The 21505-nt window shown below is 34.5% G+C and overlaps 1 protein-coding gene across 2 annotated transcripts in view; it reads left to right on the plus strand.

The window, feature by feature from the left end:
* Positions 1-21505, plus strand: part of LOC115455962 (rho guanine nucleotide exchange factor 17) — a 144295-nt gene that overhangs the window by 13015 nt on the left and 109775 nt on the right. The gene's annotated exons all lie outside the window — the stretch shown is intronic.

Genomic DNA, 21505 nt, shown 5'->3' on the forward strand with positions numbered 1-21505 from the left:
AAACGATTGGCGATCGTTACGAAATCGGTTTGTTTCTCAAATGAAAACGTTTTTTACGTATCAAAGCGTAACGATGATACTGTATTCATACGGTAACAATACGTATATTCATTTTTTGCCACGGCAAATTGACCCCACTGTGATAATATGTGCAATCATCGTCATCAGCCCTGTATTACATACTGTCCCACTACTGGGCGCGGGCCTCCTCTACTACTGAGAGGGATTAGGCCTTAGTCCACCACGCTGGCCTAGTGCGGATTGGTAGACTTCACACATCCTTAAAATTCCTATAGAGAATTTCTCAGGTATGCATGTTTTCTCACGATGTTTTCCTTCACCGTTAAAGCGAGCGATAATTCACAAAGAATACACACATCATTTTTTTAGAAAATTCAAAGGTGTGTGCCCTTGGGTTTTGAACCTGCGGACATTCGTCTCGGCAGTCCGTTCCACACCCAACTAGGCTGTCGCCGCTTTTTTACATTTTAATATGTGCAAATTAAACACAAATTTTTCTTTTATCAAATAGTTTTTTACAAGCTTTTTTCATTCGTCATTTACCATCGGAACGAGTGAACTTTTGTATCGGACCCAACACCGAAACCTGTGAATGGAATACTGGAATTCTCCAGCTAAGCCCCTACAGGGGCCTGGAGGAATGTTGGGATGCGATATCTCGAGGAGGAAAGTGTGGGGAAAGGAAAAGGAACATTCTTATGTTGGGCAGAGGTGAGAAGGCCAGGAAATATTCGAGAGCCCTCATAGGCCTTAATATGTAATTACTACCATGAGGTATGCACCCTGAGTGCCTACAGCCTATGTCCCCCCGTGCATGGGCGTGCATTCGGTGTGAAGACCGAGCGCACATTGTCTCGGGGGGTATCCCTCGCCAGTTAACACAGTTGTGCTGGTCGTTCGAAATTGGATATACGCCGGCTGAGCTCAGAACGCGGCTTACGTGGGCCCTTACGGCGCGTTTTAGACCTTGTGGTGGTCGCTATACAGGCGGATACAAATATCCTATTACCACCAAACTGATTTCGTTTTTATTTCTTTAAATAAGACGAGCTTGTCGTTCGCGTGATAGTAAGTGATACGACCGCCCATAAAAAGTAGAAATATACATCCAACACCTTAAATTACAAAGTATTATTTTGGTATTCCAGTGTGCTCGCCATTCTGAAACATGGTATGTTAAGCCTTATTACGTTACGTCCAGTAGTTATACTGGCTACAATGTTCTTCAAATTGGAACACAACATTGCGGTGATACCTACTCAAGCGGACTCTCATATTTGAAAGGCCTTCCACCAGTAGATTGGAGGTTGGCAGACTGGACTTCTGTAGAAGAGAGGTTGGGGGAATACTAAAATTGCCTTGAAGTGCATTTTCTTGCATTACTGGCTATCTCGTTGGATATAAAATAAGACTTGAACATATATGCCAGTGACCATTCATATGTCAGCATTTTTAAGCCACTAAAAGAGCACTGACTCCAATTTGGCCTAATCATTACTAATTGAATAAGTGCATTGTCTGAGACCTAAGTTGTAACACATACGGGGAATAAAGAAAATAGTATCTTATAAAAAAGGGAAAAGGATAAAATTTACGTTAAATACTACCTGTTTTATATATGCTAAAATTTTTGAATATGTTTGAATAACTAAAGGTAAATAATAAATCGTTGAATTTGGTTCAAATTTGGCTATGTGATAGATCATTTGTTGGATTAACATTTAAGATTCTTTTTAAAATAGAGTTTCTACTGGTAAAGGTCTTTCATTCGAGGGAAGTCGCGGTCGATATCTTATGATGTAAATCGTTTTTTTTTATATTTTTATTTCTTATTTTGGACGCGTAGACAACTAGACTAACAAATATTTACAAATGAGTACATTTCAGATCCTCACTGTGCTAGTCTTATTTATATCGTGCAAGAATAAAATGATAAAAAAATCGAATTGATAAACTTATTATTTGAAGTCGGTTAAAAGTGATACCAGATGACTTAATACTCAAACTATTCGTATTCACGTTCATGTTGACTTGTTGATAACGGCTGCAAATATTGATAAAATCTCACACGCGTCAGGAATATCCCTTTTGTTTTGATGAAAGAATTTGCTGTTCAAATTCATAATAATATCAGCGCTGTATTATATACTGTCCCACTGTTGGGCACGGGCCTCATCTACTCGTGAGAGGCATTAGGCCTTAGTCCACGCTGGCTTAGTGCGGATTGGTAGACTTCACATATACTCGTAAATCCTATAGAGAACTTTTCAGGTATGCAAGTTTCCTCACGATGTTTTCCTTCACCGTTAAAGTAAGCGATAATACACATATTTTTTTAGAAAAGTCAGAGGTGTGTGCCCTTGGGATTTGAACTCTCGGATATTCGTCTTGGCAGTCCGTCCACAATCAACTAGGCTATCGCTGTTTTCTTTCAAATTCATGAGCTCATTATATATCTTTTGAATTCTGTATATAACTTACTTTAAAAAAGGTTATATATAAGGTCCCGTGACTATGCCATTGCTTTATACTTCAAAGTCATGGATGGTGTTCCCATTGTAATAAAGAAACCTCCAAGAGCTAGAGGAAACACAAAACCGTTCCAGTCAAGTAGACCCATTGACATATAGACAAAACTATCTGAATATAACTCTCATAGAAAGTCACTGTAGCACTGTCTCCTCGAGCAAAGACAAGTAATGTTCATTCATTTAAAACAGTTAACCGACAAAACATCTCATTAGGAATTTATAAAAAATATCAATAGTAAAGCCTACTTTTCAATGGATTGTTTGGATTCGTAATTAAGCTTCATTCATGCATACACGCTGACTAGGCATGTCTCTTTGTGATCACAACACGTATTGTGGTCTATTGTGTACGTAGACATCAATACTAATTTATTAAGCCTTTCTTTTTAATTGTACGTATCAAGGATGGGTAGATTGTGAATGTTGTGTTTAGAATTGGTCGTTGCGTTGCTATTCGTTTGCAGGTTTTAAATGTGTGATTTGGTTTGACATTTTCTCTTAGAGGACGTCAGAAAGGTTTGTGGGAACAACTTTGCCAACATGTTTCTGCGATTTGTAGTACATTTCACTTTGCAATGAGTTAAAACATGGTGGAAGATTTATTCATAATTTTAATATTTGACTGGCTCGGTAACGCTACCGAGCAGTTACTACGCAGTAATACCTACGACTGCAGTGCTGAGGTTGGGTTTTATCCCTAGGGTCGGCCAAAGTGATATTGGATTTTTCTACTCAGTGTCAATCTAGAATTTGTTCTCGATATGGCGAAAAGTATACCCCTATCGTATCATACGAAACATACATGGCGGAAAGTGGGTGCAAAAGTTGCGCCTCTGCCTAGCCTTCGGGGATAAAACGCGTGAAGATTCATTAGCCGCATAAATCTCGGGAAATAGACACTTGCCAGATTCTGTAAACTCTTTGATTGATAAAAAGTTCCCATCACTGACAGTGACGGACTTTATTCAGGAAACGCACTTAAACACTGGCCGAACCAGTTTTAATAAATATATGAATCCTTATAAAATATGCTAACACAGCTCTTCCATTAATATCCAAATGTATACCCTAAATAATTCACAGTATTATATTAGTTCTAGTAAAATGTAAAATTTGATACTGTGATTTTATTTGCTCTCAGATCCAAACAAGCTATCATTTGATTAATACTTATAATAAAAATCTCTAATCCTTAGAAAATTGGATTACCGAGGCGATAAATTCGTATTAAGTATTTATAGGTTTACCAGATTTTATTATACCGTTAATTATGCGAGGTTTAGGTAAATAAAACTTGATATGAGGACAATAAAACGTATTTAAATATTTTAATTTACAATGTCGAAGATTAATTTGGTGTTGATAAGGAACGCAAATTGATCTTTAAAATCTGCACGCGAGTATTGGTTTTGGAAGAATTCACGCTTTTTACTTTGAATGACGAGGCGAGCTTGCCGTTCACCTGATGGTAAGCGATACGACCGATAAACAGAAGAAACACCATCCAACACCTTGAATTATAAATTATTGTTTGATATACCACTGATCTCGCCATCCTGAGATATGCAATGTTAAGTCTTATTACGTTCAATAGTTACATTGGCTACAATGTCCTTCGAACCGGAACACAACAGTGACTATGCACTGGTGCTTGGCGGCAGAAATAGACATTGCGGTGGTACCTACCCAGGTGGACTCTCACATATGAGAGACTTACCACCGGTAGAAGTACAAGTTCGTAATTATCGAAAATATAGTATTTAACGATTCATGATAAATGTCTGATGGGATTAGATATTGGGCCGCGTTGCCAGCGGCGACTCGTTAAGTATAATCATAAAACTCTTTGGGTGGTTTGATCTTATGTGTATTTAATAATTAATCACAAATTGGTATTATGTATTTGGAAAGCACTGGCAAAGTATACTACAGTATAGTTAGTAAAAAATACCAAATACAAAAATAATGGTCTATAAAATTCTATTATACGTTCTTCCTTTTTATCTATCTAAAATCGTTTTCTATTATGAGTTTAGCTTACCTACCAGTCTTCCACTAGCTACTTAAGAGATGCTTACACGAAGAAGAAAGGCAGAAAGAAACCCCAGGTTTACTTTTTACCATCAATTGTCCATTACTGTTATTTTTTTATACGACTTTTGATACGAATTAAAAAAAAAAGTTTCAATAGCAAAGCCCTTGAAAGGCATAAGTAAAAATGACGTAAGTTATCATAGCATATACCTTGTCTTTTGTAGTAAAAATAATGAAATACTATACGTGAAATGAAAAATACGGATAAATTCAGAGAATGTTTTTTTATCATTGAGCACTTGTTTTTACATGAGTTGACATAAGACATTTATGTTTTTAATTTTTAAATTATATTAGAACAAGAGGTTCTACAACATCTTTTATCCTCAAGATAAATGGAGAACGAAGGATGATGATGAAGGCAATTACACTACTGACAATTCGCTGAATATTCGTCTCATGTACTTGGCAAGTCTTTGATTATATGTCGTACAAATTCCAAACCAGGAAATCCCAGGACGAAACAAGCATTGCTCGGCTTGGCATTCGTATCCATAACCATTCCAGTTTCAGCCGAAGTAACACGAAAATTTGTCATGCAATTAACAAAACCGTAAGCAACACACACTTGGCAACGTTTGACATTCTTGCACGGACAGACAAAATTATCCCTCCATGTTAATACGTCATATTTATGAGGTAAATGGATGAGAGCCACGTGTCAGACAACGAATTAAATTTACATAGCTGTTGTGTGAATTTCTCTGTTAATCATCTGCTAAAGAATGTCCATTGCTTATACGCTTCCAAAAAATTATATGGTGGCAGTGATTTGCAACGACTTAACCCCTTTTTCAATAAACGATCCCAATCGCTTTTTTCGATCTATCTCAAAATGGACCAATCAGAACAAAGATTTTTGACATGCTTGCAAATGAGTTATCTTGATTGGTTCATTCTTAGAATCGGATTGAAGATTGAGATTCGGATCGTTTATTTAAAATGGCGGTAAATCCGTATTAAAGTGTGACTTAAGACATAATTTGAGCTGGTGTTGATATATGTTTATTAAACAGCGGCGAACTTAAGATACTGATTTTATTTGTCAGTCTCAGCTGATATCTCACTTCGGAGCTACATTGAGTTGCATTTAATAATACGATTGTTAGATTGATACCAACCTGTTTATTAAAAAGTGGATATTGAGATGCTGACGTTATTTAACAGCGTCTTAGTTGATATCGCACTTCGGAGCTAGATTAAGTTGCAATTATTAATACGATCCTTAGACCGAAGAGCTCAATGTAGTGTTATAGTATATTGTAAAGAATTTCAAACTAGTGTCGTCATCATTCAGGATTTATTTAAAATATCCCGGGTGAGTGCGACTCAATCAATCTAAATGTCCACACAACCCATATTTCACCTAAAACAATACATCGCATGCAAAATCATTCGCCATATATCAGCAACATCAGAGCATGCTGAATCACAAATAGTTGACGATCGTAAATAACGGTCATAAATAAAGTCAACAGTAAATCACGAGATTTTTAATATTTACAAGAATTCCAACATTTGTAGAATTAATTATTCATTGTTAATACATTTGCGTGTATAATCTTGAGTTATTTCTTGAGTTAGTTTTGAATGGGAGTACTAGTTAAGTCCACATTAATACTTTTTTAATCTAGTGAAAGTATTTATAGCCTGGGTGGACCTAACTTTGATTTTTAGGTCTAGCAGCATTTTATAGGGGTTTTTTAACACCGTTTGCAGCGGATTGAACAGAGAGTTGACAGGCTGATTGTAAGATGTTTCTCCAAGTGTGTGGAACATGAATAATGTATGATAATGGGTAAAAGAATAAAGAGTAATAAGCTAGTCAGAATATTTCAAGTTACAAAATATAAGTCTCTTTTCGTTTTGCAGCAGACACAGAAAATGCCATATCCACCTAGAAAAAGACAGAAACACACATCACGCCTTTTTCCCACAAGTGGAAGGAAGTCAGGACATCTTATTTTCACCATGTCACCATCATGTCCCATGATGTGATAGGAGGTAAACCTGATGCTTTATCGGACAAAAATTTCAGGCTCCGTTCTGATACTCAGCAGTAAAAGGCAATAACACATACTCGATTCGGGATTCGAAGACTTCGGACCAGAGTTCGTACCTCACACGCAATACATCTACGCCATAATGGCGAAGCGTTTATACAATTCGATTCGTAGCGGCTTCCCTTTTAGGTTTCTTTACGTTTGTTCTGTTAAATTGGCCGGGATATGTTAACTACGGCATTTCTTTAACCTCGGGTTACATTTTGAAATATTTCACCTTTCGCCCCTGCTACGCCACCAAGGCAATCTCTGTAAAGAAGAACCAAATGTAATATACGAAAATGTTACATCAAAATTCAAAACTATCAGTTTCATAACTGTTTTTATTTAATTAAAAATATGAAACGTTGAATCCAACTATCGCAGTAGGTGTCGTAATTAACTACTAAATAAATAATAGTTAAATTTATCAAACGGTCCGTAAGCGGTTAAGTGGTGTTACCAGTTTTTAAACTCTCGTTTAACATAAAAGCTTAATGTGGCGCCATTTTGTTGTACAATAATTGTTTGTTTTTATAATAGATTTATCTGCTGTCATTGCTTAGGCCTACCGCATTCTTTTTGTTTATTTTTTAATAACGGGTGTTTTAATCTATACATATTATTATAAAACAAAGTCCTCTTTTCTGTCTGTCTTTATGTTATCCATTCTCTCAAAATCTACCGAATGGATTTTTATGAAATTTGGTATGGAGATAGTTTAAATCCCTGGGAAGGTTATAGGCTTCTATGTCGAGATAATATATAGCGGGACTTCTATCACGGAAAACTCCTTCACGCGAAGTCATGAGTAAAAGCAAGTTTCCTATAATTATTCAATGAGCGACTCTGTAATGCAGGGTTGAAGTACATATTATATGCATTTATAAGTGCGTCTGTGAAGTGTCGGTTCAGAAATTGAATATACTGAATTATTGAATTCGGAACACTGTTAAAAGCACGTTAGGTGTTAGTCTGACGGAGTCATGTTGTAAATCACTTCTTTAAACCAAAATACAACGCATTCCTGTGACAAAACCACGTAAAGGGGTGGTAGCTGTTTTGACGGTCTTTTGGAAGTAAGAGTTTTATCATTTAGTTTAAGACTAAACAACATACGGAACGTACTTCTGTCTTCTAATGATAAGCCGAATAAAATACTTCAGCCTTTATCCTCGAAGGGGTAGAGAGAAAGCTAAGGCACCCAGTTTTCGCATTATGTGTTTTCCGTGCGTCGGAGGGGGGGATAGAGCCATATACACAAATGCAAGACTCCAGGCTGATACTGAGAATCCGTTATCACATTACACGAATTGTAACAAAAACTCTACCGCCTGATTCCTTAAAAAATATCAAGACAGTTACTAATTTATCAGTATGTTTCCAAATCGTCGACATTTTTCACTTCTAATTTGATTAATTATGTTAAGATTAAGTCCATTAAGGACTTTTCTATGACTTTTAAAAGCATATAAATCTTTGGAAGAAATCAAATGGCGTTTGCGGGGGAAAGTACGGAATCATTGACGCCGTTCGATACCGCACGATGTATCACTGTTTTAGGCTTGGTTTACACGTAGCTGGTAGTAGAATATTTGTACCCAGACAGCGACCATGGTCGTGATTGATTTCATTCCTATCCGAATTTCGGGCACGGCGGCCAATCTCAACGGAGATGACCCAAGTACGCAAGACATATTGTGCACAAGTGTGTTCAATACACACGTGCACTCTCTGTTCCATCACTCTCATAGTCCGGTGAGACGGTAGTCCGACATGACCGGAGAGAGATCAGGCGCAGGACCAACGGATTTACACGCTTTCCGGGGCATGGGGTTATTACATCGCCATCTTCCTGACTCCGAGCTGCGACTGAGTAATTTTTAAGATGGAAAAACCCAGTCATAATTATTTTAGGCCGACCCGGGATTCGAATCCAGGACCTCAGCGCGGTCGTCGTACTCGTACCGTGTACAATTCCAGCTATGTCACCCAGGCAGTCAAAACTAACCAAACCATTGTATAATTATGACACCTTTGCTTTTGCTTATGGCTTCGGGATTCAAAACCTATGTCCTTCCAAGAGTCACGAACTATCTGCATACCAAATTACACCGACAGCGCTTCAGTGGTTCAAAAGAAAAGTGTAACAGACAGTTACTATCAAATTTATAATATTTCATAACTACAAGATAGTTATCACAATTTTGTTAATATAATTTTGGGTAAACTTTTCTCCTAAAACCAATCAGAGAGGCCGACTTGGACCATACCTGACGCAAAGGTGCCCATAAGGATGCCCAGTATGGATTAAGGTCCTAGAGACGAAACGATCGTGTGAACTACGCTTTATATAGTGATCGGAACCAGTCCGATTCGTGACTCGACTGCGCGCAATAACTTTTAGGGTCCCGTTGAAGGTTGCCTTTCGTATACCATTGTTCTTTGTATTGCAATTCATTTGTTCCGCAGCGGTTTGGTATTTTGTGATTTACTGATAAATCGTGTTTATGAGTTTGTCTGTACTTGGGTTTAGTTAAACTGTAGACGCGGAGTGGCTCTCATAATTTGACTCTCAGTTTCAAAGTTCCTGCGTAGGAAGGGGCTACGGGTCTATTAAAAAAATGAAATAATGCATAGTGAGTGAATACCTATGAAAGCGGACGTACGGAGCTATATGGTCGAATAATTACGACTAGCTAAGGTAAAGATAAAAAAAGAAACTGTAGACAAATAATTAATTTACATAGCTGCAAGGACAGTTTACTGTGGACCTTACCGTTAAAGAAAATTATGTACCTATAATTTGGATAAATTATTATTATTTGGTTACTGTCCAACATTATCGGCCGAAGGCTTACTAATATGATAAATGCAATCTGTTGTCTATTATGCTTTCATGGTAAACTACTAAACCAATTTTGATGAAATTTGGTACGGAGTAAGGTTGAAATTACGACCAATTTTGAGTCGTAAGAAAAAAATACCCTATGCCAATTAATGGGAAATTTTCATTACATGGTATACTCTATATCGTCGCTGTAGGTGGACAACTAAATAACTCAAAATTTCTAGTTTCGAGATAAACGCGATTAACTGTTTTTTTTTTCGTTATTTTTAAGCATTACTAAAAAATTATAAATAATTTTAGTATCGGTATTTTTATATATCTTGGGTCTTATTATCTATTATATTATGCATTAACAAAAAAAACTCTGACCTGAAGAATAAAAATATAAAAAAATAAAAACTTCTTATTTAATTCTGCCACAACAATGTTTTGTAAGTTTGCTGAAATAAACTAAATAACTCGTATAGTTATTTAGTTTTGCCACACTAGAAACCATATGGTAAAGTAATTATAAGGTTAAATAATTACAATTGTAAAGTTTATTAAAGTGAATACCATTAGGATTTTCAATGTCTAAATTAAACAAATCAAGTTGTTTAGTTCTTCTACGCATTTGATTAATTTTGTTTACAAACAATAGACTCGAGGAAGAATTGAACAACTCATTTTATTTAATTTCTTTACTATTGAACAGATTATAAGTCGCAGTTTATTGATTTTATTATTTAGTTATTTACTTTTTCTACCACAAAATATATTATTATTTAAATATATTTATTTCTCCACTTTTAACATAAAAAGCTATAATTTCGAAACGGGATAAGATAATGAAATGCTTGTTAGGCCAAAATATGCGCCATGTTTTGGGCAACACAAAAGTGATGAAAGTCCAAAATGGCCAAAATCCGAGTTATTTAGTTCTCCACCTACAGCGACGATATATGGTTTACTTTTTTAATATATTGTAAAAAAAATAATAATTCTTGATTCCGCACTATCCCATCGTTGTTGGACACCTAATATGTTTCGCCACTAAAATAACTAACTAGACCTAACACTATGACTTCTAAAGTATCAGAATAGATTACTTAAAAAATATAAAACTAAAGTCAAAAATAATTTACATTATCTAACAGAACCCTGTCAAATAAAAATCGACTTTATCAACCTCTCAGCGATCAATAAAGAAATTACCGACTTCCATGTGTTTTTTATAAATCGTTTTATTATTCCATTAGCTATAATATCATTAGCATTATATGTTATTACTATAATCCTGTAATCTGTAATCGTCAATTATATGAACAGTTAGTTTATGTAATTCTGTTTTTTGCGATACATCTAGAATTTATGGTTGGAAAAAATCAATTGCCTCCGGGGATTTGTTTTTGGAGGTAGATGTATTAATTTTTTTTCGTAGATTTTATATTGATTATAATTTATGACGCAATAATAATATCAAAGTGGCAATAGCCAAGGTGGTTGTGGAACGGATTACCGAGACTAATATCCGCAGGTTCAAAACCTAAGAGTATGCACCTCTGACTTTTCTAAACTTATGTGTGTATTCTTTGTGAATTATCGCTTGCTTTAACGGTGAAGGAAAGCATCGTGAGGAAACCTGTATACTTGAGAATTTCTCTATAAGAAATTTAAGGGTATTTGAAGTTTGATAATCCGCACTAGGCCAGCGTGGCGGAACAATTACAAAAATTACATTTTATTGCGTTATATATAAAGAGGATAAACAACCCCTTTTTTATTTCTTTTAATTTTTGAATGTGCCCACGACATTTCACACCGACAATAATGAAACTTCTTTTTATTTCTAAAAGTATCAAATATCTGATTAATCTGGTATTTTAGACTTTCTGGTTATTAAATTGCCGTCAGTTTTTCGACTATGCTATACAAAATTAAACCTACAGGATAAGAATATAAGGCATAGATAACTCTAACCTAGCTTTGTTATAATTTAATTATCCTTATGCTATTTCAGTGCTGACTGCAACGTATTTTATTATGTTCTAAGAAAAAATATTACCCATTCGCCAGTCGTAATGCATTAAATCTAGAGCGCCATTTTACTTTAATTTCGTTTAGTTGGAAACATAAAGAGACTTGCTAAAGAGTTTGGGGAAAAAGTGTTAGATTTTCTAATTTCACTCTTATATAAATATAGCTTTGTTATAATTCGAATAGGGGACCGGCCTGTGTTTGATTTTGTACATTATTCTATATGTAATGGTTATTAATACGAAAAAGAAACCCTCCTGCGAAAACTGCATTGAAATTGGTTAAAACATGAGCCAGTAATACATATTTCAAATATTACTATGTGCCGAAGTGGGCGTGAAGTGGGAATATCGCTTCATCCCTTTCTTTCGCACGCGTCGTAATGCCCGATGACGTCACACGTGGTTATTGCGCCTCTTTTCTGTTTCTCGTTACTTACCCCTTCTACCGAAATAGAAAGGCTTATAACTCGTTGATTTTTTACCGGATTTAAATAATTCTTTCTGTGTTATAATTTATGTAACGTAAATATTTGATAATAATAAAGAACAAAAATGAGTCCGGTCCCCTATTGTCGTTTGCATCTACAATTGTATAAATAGCATTTGTTCAAAAAAACACTGTTGTAAACTATGCGAATGTTAAAGTTTAATAGTGTTACTTAGTTGATGCAACTTTAATAAATAAATATGTGTATAAATATTAGGAATATTTAGTTGATTTGTTCACTACTTCATTGATATAGATTCTAGTGGCAGAGAACTTTGATTGAGAAATTTGGCTGTACATTTCCTGGGTCGGGCAAATAGAATATTTAAGTACTTATTTAGAATATTTAAGTCGCTGCAATTCGATTTTGAACCCGATATCGCGATGGGTCTGCTCTATCTTTGAACGGTTAAAAGCCCGACAAGTTAAAAATGAACTATGACTTCTGCCTATCCCTGCTAAGCAAAAAAGCATGCGTGTATAAAATACTGCTAATAAGTTCCGAGAAAAATTAGAAAAACTCCTTACAAAGGTAAATAACTTTTTTACAATATCTAAACCATTCGAAGGCGTCAATAAACAAGTACAAAGCAATCGCAACTTAAAGGTCAAGTTTGAAGTTCATTTAACTCGTGGCCGTGGACCAATCGTAAATACAAAATTAAACATACAGTCACCAAACAAAACACAGTACTTTACATCGTTAGAATATAAAGTATTTGACGCTTTCATGATGGCAAATTTAAATTTGCATAACAGAGTTAGGTTTGCTGCCGTAATTGTATATTGGGTTGTAAAGTTGATTAAATATGTAGTTTGTGAGCGGTAAATATAAATTTGTCGTTTGTTAGTTATTAATTACATCACCGTGATACAGTAGATAACGGTAGGTTAAGAGATTTGTGCGAAAGTATAGTTAGATCACTGATAACTGATTTTTACATCTTTATCTAAAATGATAGATTATAATCAGATTTTATACGATGAGGCAGAGATTAATTTTATTAAAACAGAATGATAGTTTAAGATTATGATTTTTTAAAACGTGACTGTCATTTGGACAACACTGTCTGTGAAATGCTGTTTTCGGAATCGAGTATTTGACTATGTTTGATTTTATGCATTTTTAATATGTCACAGCAATTAGCACAAAAAAGAAATCCTTCTGATAAAACAGAGAAATGAGGCAGTAATTCAAATTACAAATATTGCTACGTGCAGTAGTGGGCGAGGAGTGGGGATATCGCTCCGTCTCTTTCTTTAGCACGCATAGTAACGCCCGCTGACGTCACATGCAAGAATTTCGTCTTTTCTGTTTTTTGACACGCACCCCTACTACCAAATTGCAATGGCTTATAACTGTGGATTTTTCATCAGATTTAAATTATTTCTTTTGTTTTAGAATTTATACGACGTAAATATTTTATAAAAGTTATAAAAAAAAAGTCAAATACCCTATTATAGCACTTAGTGATTTCTTAAGTTTAGGCGAATGTTAGACATCGATATAAAACTAGTTTTCGGCTTTTGTCGCGGTTTTTTATATTTTAATTTTCTCTTAAGGCGATACCTCAAGGTCCATTTTCATACATTTTGTTTCACCTTTAATCTGGGTAACTAAACAAGTATTGGCAAGTAAAGAATTTAAATTCACGTCTAGTTAGTGATTAGTTCTCGCAGTTGAAAGAAAAACGTAAAAATAATTAATAATCATGGATATTTCGGCCTTTAAAATTTCGTCATATTAAATTAAAGGTGAAACAAAATGTATGAAAATGGACCTTGAGGTATCGCCTTAACGTTTCCAAGACTGCAATTTTTGTCACGGTGCGGACTGAGGGGTAGCTTGTTCGAAAAGTCAATGTTACAATATAAACATATGTTACAATTATACAATAAAAAAAAATAGGATAATAGTCCAATCAATATGTTAATGTTATTGCTTCATATACTTTCCTGTATTCTCCCTTAGTTACGCCGAAAGCAAAAATGCCAAACTTTTAACACTCGCTGCACTGTTCTCATTTACTAGTGATATAAAAAATGCAATCATTTTGTTTTGATCGCGATAATGCCATATGTGACAGACGGCTACCGGTGAGGTCCGATGAGGAAAATGTTTAAAGGGACCTCATTTCGCTGGATCACTATGACAAAGTTGTATGTTAATTTTTACATATTTAAAATGGAATAAAAATTTCATGTTGGTATAAATTTTAAAAGACTATAATTCCAATGATTTCTTACGTTTACGCGAATGTTAGACAATAAACTATTTTTTGGATTTTTATATCGGAGCACTAACAGCGAAAAAAATTAAAAACATGTACCTATAATTGTAAAATGGAGGCTTTCGGGACTATTCGAATTTTTCACTGAAAAAAAATTTAATCATCTGATATATATAATTCGATTTACTCAACAACATATATAACATAGAACCTTGTAATAGTGTGCCAGTGATTTGTTAATGAGCTATGTCTATGAGCTTCTTGGTCATTCAGTTAAAGTCCTTTTGTTATATTGTATCTGTTATTCCGTTCGCGGTAAAGTTGTATTAACTTATCTATTCTTCTGTACAAAGCTAGAAAGCTAACGAATTTGTTTGAACGCGTTAATCGCATTAACTACTAAACCGATTTTTGTCTAGCAAGAAGCTACATTACTCCTGAGTACTATAGTCTTTAAAGTACTATTTATCCCTGGAAAATATGACCCTAGAAAAACTCACGCCAGCAGTGTCGCAGGCAAAAGCTTGTGTTAAATAAATTGCTTAATTTCGCTTAATAGACTGGTAGTCATCTAGAGAAATAAAAAAGGTATTTTAAACAAAGTTTTAGCAAGAATCCGGACTGGAGTTCGGACAAAGTAATATTGGGATTTTGTACTGAGTATTTGTTGGAGTCTAGTTGTACCCGAATATGATGATAGGCTCGCTCTCTATCACGTTATGGGACAGAACACACGCCACGAAAAGTGGGTAGTCTTGCATGTCTGCCTACCCGTTCGGGTATTAAAGCTGGACATGTGTTTGCTTCTTGATGGTAACAAAATCTGTCAAATATTGTTCTTAATTCCTCTTTATTCGTAACACTAATTGATCATTTCAGTGTTTAGAATATTTAGAGTCGGTACTTGGTTCTAATTACTCGTTCAAACTCTCAAAATTCTTTAACAAAACTTTAATCTGTATTTAATTTTCGTAAAACACACAGATGTTTTATTATTCTAAAACAACATTAGAAAGGTTAAAGGTGCGCTTCTTAATTTATGGTGCGTACCAACTGCATAATATTCAAATCAACAAATTTGTGGTCATTAGTATCGTATAAGTATTAAAAATTGAATTTTAAAACACTATATCTGCCATTTGACGCGCTAAACAAGACATAATTTAACATAATGCTCACATTATTTTTGACAAATTATCTGTAATCGATATTATATGAATAATTATCGAGTGCGAGAGCACAATCGATTAGTTAAAACAATTTAAATTATATTTATTGACATAATCCTTGGCTTAAATGTGTTAGTTTTTAATTAATTGGTGTGAATTTCGAAAATATGCATTTTTTTTCTGTAAATAATCTTGTTATTATTCAAAATGATTTCGACTTTAAGTTTAGGGAATAAACATCATCTTCCGCAAATCAAAAAGCAAAATTTTGTGTAGATCAATACTTGTGTTATATGAAACAAATAATAAGCTTTACAAAATAATATATAAATATAAAAAAAAGAGTTGCACTTCTGCTTACCCCGTGAATATTATAGGTATTTATTTGTATATATAGCAGTAAATTTACGTATAATTATATAAAAAGATCTTAATAATAACTTATCCCCTGACCGTATGAAAGGCCACAAATTGCTTTTTACTAAGTACTATAACAAGAAATATAGATATCGCTAGACAGCTCGGCTACAACTCCGTCAGCGTTTCAAAATAGACCCAATGACGTAATACCCATGGTGTGACGTCACGTGTCATTGTCGCACGTAATGTTGCCCATTCGCCGTCAATAATCATTTCATTTTGGCGCCAATCCAAAATATTCTCTGATTTTGTTGATAGAATTCGTGTTGTGTAATGGATTTGATGTCATTTATTTATAAACGTATGTGCCTCCTGATTAATGACCTCTCATTTTTCTTTTGCCATTCGATCTCATTTCTTTTTACGAATATCTTTATACATTCCGAGTATTTTATTCAAAAACAAATCACTCATACAAGATTACTTGCATAAGAAATATCAATGATTCGACTTAAATATATTTTTATAAATAATATACATAATTTCCAATACAATAACTTGTGCCGTGAAATATTTCACAAATACCGGTATTCTTTAACATACAAATATATAGATATAATAATCAAGAAAGTGTCGTCTCAAAAGTAGACCGAAACATAATTCACAATTTTATCGCGGGTAACATCAAATTTTAACTGATCCGTGTTCCCATTAATGAGGCTACAAATCACAGGTCTCTGTATACTGGTTATGTGACAGCCAGTGGGCGAGAATGGGATGGCTGCCAAAAATATCATTAATCTTGAAAGTTATAGTAAAACAATAAAACGGTCGTTGTCAATAGTGGGTAGTTGGACAGTTAATCGTGCATTTGATTATGCGATATATCATAATTAGTATTGAACACAGTCACGCCTTTTATCCCCGAAGGGGTAGGCAGAGGTGTAAAAGATGCACATACATATACATTAGAACATACTATAGGTATACGCATAAATTACTCCTTAGTAGTTTTGTTGGCATTGCTGTCTGTAAATTTCGGATAACTTTTAAAAAAGGGTTTTATAAAAAGCTGTATTAATTATTTATATGCAAAATATACCACATACTATACACATGTCTTCTGTCCCATGATGAGGGGGCGATGATCGTCATATCTGTCACAAATTCTACATTCTAAGCTGATACTGATTAGAAAAACCCCATATCACTTTGCCCAACCTGGGGATTGCCCGCGAAATCTCTGCACTGCATTCATACCGTAATATAGCTCGCCACCGAGGCAGTTAGTATTGAATGTCGCCGAAAAGTAGTTCACGCGTGTGCCGCTAGATGTCGTTAATAAAAGTCTACTACGACTAAACTATCGTTTATGATTATTTAGATTGTACAGTATTTTAAGAGATGTATTATCTGTAGAGTATGAAAGAAGTCGCACTTGTTCACCATATCTAAATGAATGGTAACTTTCCACACTATCACTGTTAGCCTTACTAATATTTTAAACTGGATAAAATGATTTTTGTCCTTTTAGGATAGTTAATGCTAGTTGAGTGATATATTTTATCCCACAGGATCTATACAAAGCTTAAGTTGTAATTACGGAGCTGGTACTCAGCTGAGTCAGCGTCCTTTAATACACAAACCTGAGCTGTCAAAAATAGTCATATGCTGTGACTTAAGATATAATTTGACATGATTTATATCCAAAGACATTTTTTTTTTTTTGGTTTGATTTACTCCTTAAGTATCCAAAGACATTAAACAGCACCAAATTTACTTTCTAAAAGTTATTACCAATTAGTAATGAGTCGTTGTTTGATATGAAAAGCGATTATTAAATAATATACTATACTAATAAATAATGAAGATCTTAAGATGCTGACTTTAATTTGACAGCGTTTCAGCTAATATCGCACTTGAGAGCGTACTTAAGTGGTATCTATTTATGCGGGTCTAAGACGCGTAAAGCCGCGTGCAAATGTTCAGTTAAAGGAGGAAAAAATACCACGTTAGTTCTGTATTTTAAAATGTTTTCGCGTTCTTATTTCAGTAGTTGTTCCGCGAAAAAATAATGTTAGAACATTCTGGATTGGATCTTAATTTGAGAACAGTTTTGTTTACTTTCCAAATGGTAAACATAAGCGGATCGTGTTTAATTTGGGTTATAGGTACATAAAAATAATGTTTGGTAAATGAATGTTACACAAAACACTTATTAGGTTTATACTCCAGAATAATGAACAAAAATCAGTACAAAAGCTCTAATAATTTCTTATGTTTACGCGAATGTTAGACATTAAAATAAAACCTATGAGGCGTGACCACGAAGGATGCAAAATCTTCAAAACGTCGGGAGAAAATTTTAATATAAAAACCGCGACAAAATCCGTAAAATAGTTTTCATTTAATAAAATCTTACCTCTATTTTAATAAAGTTATTAATTTATCTGTAAGTATACAAGTGTACAATAATTCTTGTTATTATTGTTATGTGCTTATAACTTAATATCAAAGAAGTCACTAAAAATTATGCTAAATCAATTTTAAGATTTAGGTTTTAAAGTTCCTTTTCGGGGAACGCAAACGACCGTCATTACACGATCCTACAACAGATATCAAAAGGAAATATTATGGGCGTACAGCATTCCTAACAGAAAGAAATACTGTCTGAATTATGAGATATCATGTAAGTGGAAAATGTATAAACGCAGAGGATTAGTTACCGTAGAAATAAGATAGATCGTATTAAAAACATTTTTACGGAAGAATGAATACCTTTTTTGAAAATAGAACTCTTTTCGATAAAGGAAATAGATGACGTTATTGTTTTTAATATTTTACATTTAAAGTTTAGTAGAATTCGCTTATCCATCTAAGATAATATAAAAGATTTCATTTACACACACACACACAACATCACGCATTTTATCCCCGAAGGGGTATGCAGAGGCGCAACCATGGCACCCACTTTTCGCCAATTGTGTTCCGTCCCATGATGTAATAGGGGGCGAGCCTATCGCCATATCGGGCACAAATTCCAGACTCCGGGCTGATACTGAGCAGAAAAACCCAAATATCACTTTGCCCGACCTGGGATTCGAACCCAGGACCTCAGAGCGCTGCCGTACCGCGCATGCAGTACAACTACGCCACCGAGGCAGTCATTTAAATTATTGTAAAATCGGTGACCGATTATAATCGTCAGTCTGCGTTTGGCATTTTTATTTAACGATTTCGTCCAGTAATGGTAATAAAAATAGAGTAAGTGAATTTATATTTGGCATAATAAAAACTTGTCGTAAAATAATGTTAAAAAAACCTGATAGATAATATTTTTTACAATTGTTTATTACGTAACATAAAGGTTTGTTTACACTATGAATTTAAACGTTCGTCAGAATATTTTACACAGCTTTCATAGCTACTATGCGAATATTAAATTATGATTTTAAAATTCTTTTGATAAGATTTCTTTTAATAAAAGGCACTCTTAAATAAAAAATACTAGACTAAACAAAAAAAACCCATAAAATACTAGTTCTTTTGTATTTAATGTATTCTTCATCATTACAAAAATACGCCAATATCAACTATTACAACCTGATTTATATCAAAAAACTTACGAACTAAAGCTTTACTAGGTCGGTGGACTTTATTGACATAAACCAAATTCAACTTTAACGCTAATCAAATAGGTCCGATTTCGAACGCCCCGAATTTTCTTTTTATAATCGTGTTTAAAAAGAAAAGCAATGCATCGCCGCCCACGAGTTACGAGAGTAATATTAGAATTCGAGCGAGTATACTATGCGCCGAAAATAAAACTGAACAAAGTATGATGTTTGCGTACCGACCTTTTTTGGGAGGTGCTTACTCTATTTTCACTACGGACGCATAAAGAGAAGTTATAAAGGAAGAGGCTAAGGATTGTGTTGATCTACGATAATGATTCTTATTTTAAAAGTATTAAAAATATAAATATTATGGGTTAATTAGTGCGGATATTTTGACAAGAACAGTTTTATCCTCTAAGGGGCAGGCAATGGCGCAGCTCGGGCACTCTCTTTTTCCAAGTGTGCTGTGTCCCGTGATATATGGCGCGAGTCTATCGCTATATCGGGCGCAAAATTCCAATTTTGGGCTGATGCTGAGGGGAAGAATCTAATATGATTGCCCGACCCGGGATTTGAACCTAGGACTTCAGAGCGGTGTTGTACCGCGCACGCAATACAAAGACGCTACCGAAGCATAAAAAATACTGACATAACAAATACATCTTTGAGAATACCACACCATCAGCTAAACACCCCTTTTTGTGGAGAAAGCTGCGTATTCTATTTATCACCTAAATTTATTTCTATGCAATAAGAGGTATGTCTGTTTTCTTTAAGGATAGTTCTAGACTTTGAGATACTGAGCAAACAAAGCCATGAAATACACATAAAGCACGCTGCTAGTAGAATATTTGAATCCGCTTGGATGGCGTCCACGGCACATACAGTCTTATAAACTTGTTTTAGCGTTAAGAGGTGGTTAGGAATTGCTTAAATAGCTGTCAAAAAGATCACCCGTTTCCTAGTTTAAACCTTAAGAGGCAAGATGGCGGGTTTTGACTTACAGCTGATCGAGTAAATTTGTGTTTTAACTAAGCATAGCTTTACGATTTTTTTATAAATAAGACTGATAATGTGTAAATCCCATCACTGATCCATATGTATCCCGGTCCCAGATCAGCCAGTATATACAGTTTCAAAAAGGCTGGCATATTTGTGTCGTTTTATCTCAAATTCAACACCCCATACCCTATTCTATCTCCTATCAAGTGCAGAGGAGGCAATTTGCTCGTTTAAACAAAAAACAAAACGAAAAAACAGTATTCTATACCAGTTAAAACTAATGCGCAGGAGTATAATATTCATTTGAAATTATTTTCATAAGGCGGTAAATAATAGCGCGCATGTGCAATCTAAATATTTCAATGTAAACACTCGATAAATAATGTAAATAAACTTAGCCGACGATATGAAACGAATTATGTACTGTATTTATAGAGTATGAGGTATTATTTTTAGTTGTATCTTTGTACTATTAGAAAATGGCGATGAATGATGCTTAGTAAAGGTATTGCTAATAGCTCTCTTGTATGAGGGTACGTGTGGGTAAGTACCACTGTCTATTTGTACTGCCAAGCAGCAGTATACATGTACTATTGTATTCCAGCTTGAAGAACATTGTAGCCAGCTCCGCGTAATTAGTGGGCGTTCTGTGAGGAAACATCTTAATATGTCTAAGAGTGACGAGTGCAATAGAAGCTACGCAATACTTTCTTATTCAGTTCTGTATAGTGTTGCTACTGTTTATGGTAGGTCGTATTATCTATTATTAAGCAAGAGTTTACTTGCAATAAAAAAGTGGGTTTAGAGAACTTATTTTATTCATTAAAGACAAGATGTCCACTTACAATGAGTGTTAGTAAATTAAAGTTATAAAAACTATGGTAAGCTCTTAATCTTTACATGTATTTAATATTTCTTCCCTTACAAATTTTCTTAGCCTTGTTCTAAATATCTCCATTGATTTATGTTTGGAAGACTATTGTATAATTGCGTACCATCAAACATTATATTTTTGTTACCGTATCTGCTGGTTGATATTATTATGAACTATTTAACATTTCACAAACAGCTTTTATAGTATA

The sequence above is a fragment of the Manduca sexta genome, chromosome 6, assembly GCF_014839805.1.
Source record: "Manduca sexta isolate Smith_Timp_Sample1 chromosome 6, JHU_Msex_v1.0, whole genome shotgun sequence".
In the NCBI taxonomy this organism is placed as follows: Eukaryota; Metazoa; Arthropoda; class Insecta; order Lepidoptera; family Sphingidae; genus Manduca; species Manduca sexta.